At 31.5% G+C, this 8,193-nt stretch overlaps 1 long non-coding RNA gene across 2 annotated transcripts; it reads right to left on the bottom strand.

Annotated features, from left to right (window-relative positions):
- Nucleotides 1–435: 435 nt before the first annotated feature.
- Nucleotides 436–7,155, bottom strand: LOC148206766 (uncharacterized). 2 transcript variants are annotated; one of them, XR_015786442.1, is made up of 4 exons: nucleotides 6,956–7,155; nucleotides 6,640–6,723; nucleotides 1,633–1,792; nucleotides 436–1,519 (listed from the first exon to the last, which is right to left on the bottom strand). It is a non-coding gene; the product is annotated as an uncharacterized LOC148206766 (long non-coding RNA). The 2 variants fall into 2 exon arrangements; XR_015786438.1 differs by having other exon boundaries at nucleotides 436–1,792.
- Between the last annotated feature and the right edge of the window lie 1,038 nt (nucleotides 7,156–8,193).

Here is an 8,193-nt window from a genome sequence, read left to right as displayed (position 1 = left end):
TAACTAATTTTTTATTATACTCATAATTAAAGATTCCCATATGCATAAATAAATAATATAATTTTATATCTAAAATTTATTATAGAAATTTGTTGTTTCTATTTAATCAAATATAAATATGTAGTAATTAAAATACAATATAATTAATATATATATATATATATATATATATTATTTTTTTAATTTACTCTAAAAATGTAAGTAGACATATTTTAATCTTCAATGTGAAATCAGGACTTTTTTATTAGACTTTGACTTTTACATCCATTTTTGGGTTATTTTTCAATCAAGAACATCCCTAGCCACAATTACAATTATTACAAAATGATGTGAAAGCAGTATTTCTAGTCTAATTTAGCTTCTATATCAACAATGCTATTTGTCACGTTTAATTTGTGAAAAAAAAAACAAGGAATGAATACAATGAAGTCAATATGTTTTCATCATTGCCTCTGTCACTTTAATAAATTAAAAAAAATAGAAATCATTCTTCCGTGTTAAAATAAAAAACGAGTTACTTAGCATTTTCAATTTCTACAGCTAGGGCAACATTCAAATCCACACATCATTTTAAACAAACATTATTAGTGAAAAAAGGACCTTCACAGTGTCAATATCGGTTTGCAAATTTCAAACATTCCACAGAAAGAATCATTATTTCAAACATTCCACGGAAAGATTAGATTAGTTATTTCTCTAGGACCAGAATTATCCTATACAAATATAGTAAAATTTAAGATCTCAAACACTCTTGTGCAGTTATGATTTATGACATCTGTTTCTTCATGTAGTAATCAGAATTGATAAGTTTGACAATAACAGTTGGCCATTTATTTTTATATGTTAACATATAGGTAAATATTAACCAGTTGAGGATGCATCAAATCCCTTATAATTTTTATACACTTATTATTTTCAACAGAAAAATGTCTTAGTTTCTAGTGCTTTGAGAACACTAGTTAATAAGATTCCAAGTATATCTGTGTTACAATAAAGCAATTATTTATGGATGTGGAATTTCCATGAAGCAGTTGGAATCCTCGACTCACTACTTATCATGTGACGACACTAAAATAATTTTTTTCTTAAAACTTTTATACAAATATGTGAGCAATAAACGGAAATTAATCCATCCAAATTATTAGCCAATTTAGCTCATAAAACTACCCATGACAGTCATTTTAGTCTTTATTTTTTTTTTGTGATATCAGAATTAAATTAACCTGTGCTCATAATTTTAGACTAATTTTATACTACTCAATGTGGTTTCAATTATTCAAATACTATCGAGTTTTTGATTGGTTGCATATGTAGACACTGCATGCAAGAATTAATTATCTAGTTTGGGTTTTCTGTTCATTTTCGTTCTTTCACTTTTGGTTTGGCGTTTTATTTGAACTGCCCTTACCGCACTCTTCCTATTGTGATAATCTCAACCTTCAACTCAAAGAAATCAGGTACCAGCTTAACCCCAGCATTTACAACTTGTAGTCGCCCAAACTTTGTTTGCAGCAATCACCTATAATATTTAAAAGCATCATATTTTTTAGAAAAAAAGTAAAGTTGAAAGAGAAGGGCTCAATGATATATGATCAATTCAAACAATGATAAAAAAATATTGAAGAACCTAACTGCATCTTTTCAGATTGGAGGTCTCCTGAACAACCATAGATGTGGTGCTCATTAATTTGCCAATCAAATTCCCGTTAGTCTTGTTCAGAAGTTTCTGAACCTGTTTGAAAGTCTGCAAGACTTCATAGAGTTAATGACTTCCATATCCAGTTTACTGCAGCTGTTATCATCAATCAAAGATGGAGACTTTATTAATTTACAATGTTTTCAAAAGGGAATGGTCTCAGTAATTAATTCAACAAGCTGACATCAGTTTTATTTAGAATCCCGACAACCTCATCTCAGAGGTAGGCTAACAGTAAAAAAAAACAAATGGGTATGAGAAAAAAAAGTAGAACAATAAATGTATCTTCAAAACTTTATAACTAGATAAGTCACACACACATGCACAAATACATGTCCACTTTTTCTCCTTAACACAAACTTTTCTTTCACTTTAACGAATTTTAGCTAAATATTTTTCAGGGGTGTCACCCTGATTATGTGAACAAACATGGAATGTAGCCAGTTGCATAAGCTTTGTCAGATAATTCATTTACTTTTGGAGTGAATGAAATAGAATTGGCAATTGCCATGTTTTGTATTTGAAATTGCTTTGAATGCAGGTATAGAATAGAGTTATACATTAACTTCTAGGTCTCAGTAAAAAAATATCAGTTCTGAAAATTTAACTTCAGTAATTTAAGTCCTAAAATGTACTATCACATACTCTTGTTTACCGGAATAACATCAGAGTCCAGAAATATGATATGAACTAAAGCAAGAATGGTTTGAGTAAAATCAGTGAGTTTATTTATCAGCTGATGTATTTTTTACATATCCCAAAAGATGAGAAGAGTGCAGAACAAGTAATACCAACAACCTGATTCATAATCCCTTAGCCTAGGTACACCCAAAGAGCAGCTTCCTAAAAGTTGTACAACAAAATAATAATCAACTATTTTAACACTTTCCCTCCAACTTGAGCATATAAATTGTATATACCAAGTTTGAAACCAATAAATTAAATTCTAGACTCCCTTAAAGGCTTGATTACAGTGTCTGCAAGCCATTAGAGCTAATAAATCCAGTACTAATTTCCTTCAACAGTAGTTTCTTCTTGATAAAATGACAATTGATCTTTATGTATTTGATTCTTTCATTAAAGAGCAAATTGGAGGCAATATGAAGGGTTATCTAATTATCACATAACAAATTCATCTGCTTAACTTCACAAAATTTGAACTCTTTGCTACTTCATCAACTCAAGTTCACAAGTGACCAAACTTAGATCTATATTTAGCTTCTGCACTTAGACAACAATTTATTTCTTCTTCCAAGGGACGAAATTCCCTTCAATAAATAAACAATATCTTGAGGAAGATCTTTGTCAGTGGGTCAACCAACCCAATCTACATCACAATATCAAAAAATTTGAGTATATCCCTTGTCCTCATATAACAATCCTGTTCTAAAGTCTGTTGGACATATCTAAAAGTATGAGCCACAACACTACAGTGGTCGATGCGAGGATTATGCATGACTAACAACACCAATATCAAGTCTTATAATAGTGAGATAAATGAATTTTCGCACCAACCTCCTATATCTTTCTGGATGTGAAAAGATTTTACCTTGATCAACCATTAGCCTCGGATTTGGGTACATCGCACTATCAATGGGCTCAAAATTTACCAGCCATGTCTCCTCCATGATATCAAGAACATATTTTCTATGTGAAACTATAATATCTTTCTTTGATCAAGTCATTCCAATGCCAAGAAAGAATTTTAGCTAGCCAAAGTCTTAAGTCTAAAATGATTGAATAAATGCTCTGAGTTGAGAAATTCAAGTGTTACTATTTTTTTGTAATAACTATGTCATCAACATACATCATTAGACAGACACACTTTACAAAGAAAATATGATAATAGAAAACTGAATGATTTGTCTCACTTCATTTCAATCCAAAAAATTTAGTATGAGTAAGTTTACCAAACGAAACTCATAGTGATTGCTTTAGTCTAAAAAGAGATTAGCGCAATTTACAAACTAAATTATACTCTCCCTAAGTAACAGAGCTAGTTCCTCCTTATCATCATCATAAAGGAAAACGTTTAAAATGTCAAGTTGGTAAGTGCGCAATGGAAAATAGCAGCATAGCAAGGAAGAGCGGAATTATACTGATCTTGACCATAGTCAATGCCATAAATGAGTATATCTTTTGGCCACCAATCGAGCTTTAAGGCAACCAATTTTACCATTAGACCCAACTTTAACAACATAGACCCATCTACAACCAACATATTTCTTCTCAGGGAAGAGGAACAAACTCTGGTGTTATTGTTAGCAAGAACTTGCATTTCATCAATTATGGTTTGGTTCCATCCAAGATGATCAAGTGCTTCATGGATAGTTTTGGGAACATGAGCAATAGACAATGAAAAAAGGGAAAAGTATGATGGAGACAAAGGATGACAACTCAAAAAATAAATAGCAATGAACGAATTTGAAGTGAAGTCATGTGAAGAGATTAATGGTGAAGAATCCATAATATGTTAAGTCGTTGGAGGAGCTGAATTACGAGAGGCTTCTGGTAATGAAGAAGGAGCTTTCTAAAGTCAAGAAGATCCTAGGAAAACACATATGGTAGCCTTTGGAGAAAGTTCATCTAAATCTGGACAAATAGTATGAACATACCAAGTGCAGCCAAGTACCCGAGGAAACACCTCAAATAAAAAGTCATTTGGAAAAATAATAGAGCAAAAAATTTGATTTTGAAGAAAGAAAGAGGACACTGTAATTATTGGAATATAAGCAGTTAGGACTACATCTCTCCAGTAATGCATAGAAACCTTTGTCTTTAGGGAGCGTGCAGTTTATATTCTTCCTCTTTGCTAGATCATTTTGTTGTGTAGGAACATGTGGATTGATGGAGAATAACCTATGAGGATATAAAAGAAACAAGTTCAACATAGATATTCTTTAACATTATCACTTTGGAAGATTTTAATTTTTTTTCTTAAATTGGTTTTTAATCTCATTAAAAAAGGATAGGAGTATGGACAAAAGTTTAGGTCAATCTTTCATTAAATAAACTTAGGTACATCAAGAGAATTCATTAATAAAGATTACCAAATATCTAAAGCCAAAAGATGTAACATGGTTTAGTGTTTAAAAGAATGGTAGAGAAAATCGAGTTATATATTTTTCAGTTTGTTTAAGAAACGATCATTTAACATGTTTTGCTATTTAACATGTTTTGCTAATTAACATGATTTATATTCTAACACTATTAGTTACTTAAGACAAAGGGTTCAACTTAGTCCAACTTAAGTAAGCCAAACAGTCATGCAAAAGTTTAGGAGCTAAGGTTGCAAAACATGACACAAGAAGACTTGTTTTCATGTAATAAAGACCTTGTGATTCATGTCTCTCGCCAATCAAATTACCTGGATCATATTCCTATTTGACAAACGAATTAACATAAAAAATTATAGAACAATTTAAAGAGCGAGTCAATTAGCTTAGAGAGATTAAGTTATAAGAACAATGTGAAACGTACAAAATAAAGTAAAGATTTAAAGAAAGAGATAAAGGAATTTAATCAATTCCTTGAGATTTGGATCCATTAACTACAATAACAAGATGAAGAATTTTTGAAAAAAAAATGAGAATGAAGAATATTAATAGAAATGTGAATATAGGCACCTGAGTCAAATATCCAAGGAACTTGTCCTTTCACATAGAAATGCATTCTGTTGAACAAATGGTGCCAAAGAAATTTGAGCTCGTCTGTTGAATTTTTTATATTTAATCCTCAAATATTGAAATCTTCTTTTTTGGATTAGACACATGAATTGTCTTGTCTAGAAAACCATGCAAAGAGTAACAACTTTCTTGGTATGACTCATTATCTTGCAATATGGGAATGTCTAATTTGACAGACCTACTCGATTTCTACGAAGGAAGAAGATTCAATAACTTCAATTGAACTCTCATCTTTCATCACAGTAGGCACTGAAGGGAGTCGAGTGACTAAATTCTCCACTTAAAAGGATCTAATCACCAACCAAAATTTGACTACGTACATGATCAAAATTTGAAAGTACATTTCTTAGAATCAAAACCATATATAACGTGTCAAGTATTTTTTGTTGATATCCAACAATGAATCAATCATAAATCTCTTCAGTTCTTCAAAAGCACATCAAGCTTTGGCAACATGTGAGATCATATCCTGGCTGATCTCTTTGAATGAGGCTAGTCAGTCACATAAAAAAGAGACGTTGAATGTTATCAATAAAAATGTTTTAGGTCTTCTTCCAAAAGGAACGTCTCTTGAAGAATATGAGAATATCTAACATGTCTTATTCAAGTAACTATCATAAAACAACACATAGTTGGAACTTGGAAGTCAAACTTTTGCCACTAACTTATATTTTCAGTGGGCATAACGCTGACTTTTTTCTCCAAATGGTCAAAATTTGACCAAGGAATTACAGTTTTCTTGAAGCAGACCAAGACAAGTATTTTTTTCTTTTCAGTAGAGTTTTGCACTTATAAATAGAGAAAGGAAGAACAGGACCGGTGGAGGCCATTTCAAATGAACAGACCCACTGAAGTGTTTAATCCTAATCTTTCAAGACAATAGTGCAAACCATAATCTTCAAGATTTGTTCAATAAGGAGTTTAATATATCACCGATTGTATAACAAATCCTTAGACAGTGTACTGCATAGCCATTAACCCCACAAACTTATTCCTTCAAGATTCGTTTAACAACATTAAAAAGAAAAAGCATATTTATGGAAATAGAGACCAAAATAAAGAATAACAAGAAGACACTGTATCAGCAATGTGAAAGTGAAAAATAAGAATGATTAAAAATGATTCACTAAGATCCGGTCATCATCTATCACAGAAAAACCAGTCAGTCTCTATTCAACAAGTTTCAAAATTGATAGCATGTTAAAATTTTAAATTAATAAAAAAAATGACACGAGACAATCAGAGAATGAGTAGCACCTTCATCCACATGTGTAGTAGGCTTCACGACATGCAAAATCCTCTCTGGTAATAGTCACCAACGGTATAAACTCCATTTGTTGACTTCATATGAGGCACAAAATGCAGTCAACATATTGAGTAATTTGTTTTATTTATTTCATAATAAAACGAATCCATTGGGAATAGTTCAGCAGTAGAAGCAAAGCAAACGGAAAATGCAGCACCGGTGTCTTTTGTACAACGTTGATTCTGTGTTAGGGAAACTCACTGGGGTTTATACTATTAGTTAAAATTTTACAACGGCATACCAGAAAAGAATTAGCAAGAGAGTTACCCGCAGGAGCCAATGAGAGGAAGTACAGGAAATTAGCATGAGGGAAGGTATGCGGTGGCGGTAACAGTGGCGGCGAGCGGTGGTGACAACACCGGACAGAAGAGGCACTTCAACTAGAAAAAGTGAGTCCATTTTCAGTTGACTCAGTGGGACCGGTGTGACTAGGTGGCAAACATACCATGGCTCCTGATAAAAATATAATTACCACCCACACATAATACATATATAATACATATTCGTAAGTACCATGCATTCTAACACTATTTATATAATAAGGGGAGGATAGGACTATTCTTGTGGATATTTATTATTAAAATAATAAAATAAAAAATTTAACCCATATTTTATTAAGATAAATTTAATTTAGATTTCATTAAATTAAATTTAATTAAAATTAAATTAAATTTATATTTTTTCAAATTTTACTTAGATTTTATTTTAAAATTTATTTTTTTTAAGATAATGAGTTTTTTTTTTCACTTGATCCTATCTGTTGTTATGTCCTATGTGGGACTTGGTGTTAGAATATGATTAAAGAGAGAATTTCTCATTGAATATTTGGATAGTGAAAAAAAGGCCGTTGGGTATTTGGGCCGTATAGCCCATGTAGGTAATAGGTCACGAAACCTGTCCAACATACTTCAATTTGGTTGCACATTATCCTGAATAAGACGAGTGGCGATATAAAAGTAAGCATGTGACAAAAATAAATAGAAAAAGGTTATTTATGATTCTTTTTATTCATAGTGACAGAAAGGTTATGCATGAGAGTACGTGAACAATAAAGTATTTTATTCCTTCACCACTCACAACGTTGAACATATTTTCTTCATTTTAAAGTATCTAAGTGAACTATTTTAGGACGCCATTTTGATGATTCCTCCACTTTATAGTCCTTTTCGGTACTCAGCAAAATGAAATATTTGACAAATTATTCATTACCAAGATGCTCTGCGAGTTCGTCTCACCCTTTAATGTTTCCAAAAAATTACGAATCATGGCCATTGGTAAATCTGTTGCATAAAACAAGTACGATACGGAGTGTTTTTTTTTTTTTTGACTCCCCACTTTTTCTTCCATTCTTCTAACTTTTTCAACTTACAAATTGTTAATCAAAGTTTAATGATAAGTGGTTTCAATACCTTTCTCTTAATAATCCATTCAGTTGCTGTCTTTCAACGTAGTTAATATTCAAACTGAATCTAGGAAAAATTAATATTTGTTTTCACACTGATAAT

This window comes from Vigna umbellata, chromosome 1, assembly GCF_029865625.1.
Source record: "Vigna umbellata cultivar VRB3 chromosome 1, Vumbellata_1.0, whole genome shotgun sequence".
Lineage (NCBI taxonomy): Eukaryota > Viridiplantae > Streptophyta > Magnoliopsida > Fabales > Fabaceae > Vigna > Vigna umbellata.
The sequence above is the reverse complement of the archived record's forward strand: the minus strand, read 5'-3'. Positions and strand labels throughout refer to the sequence as shown.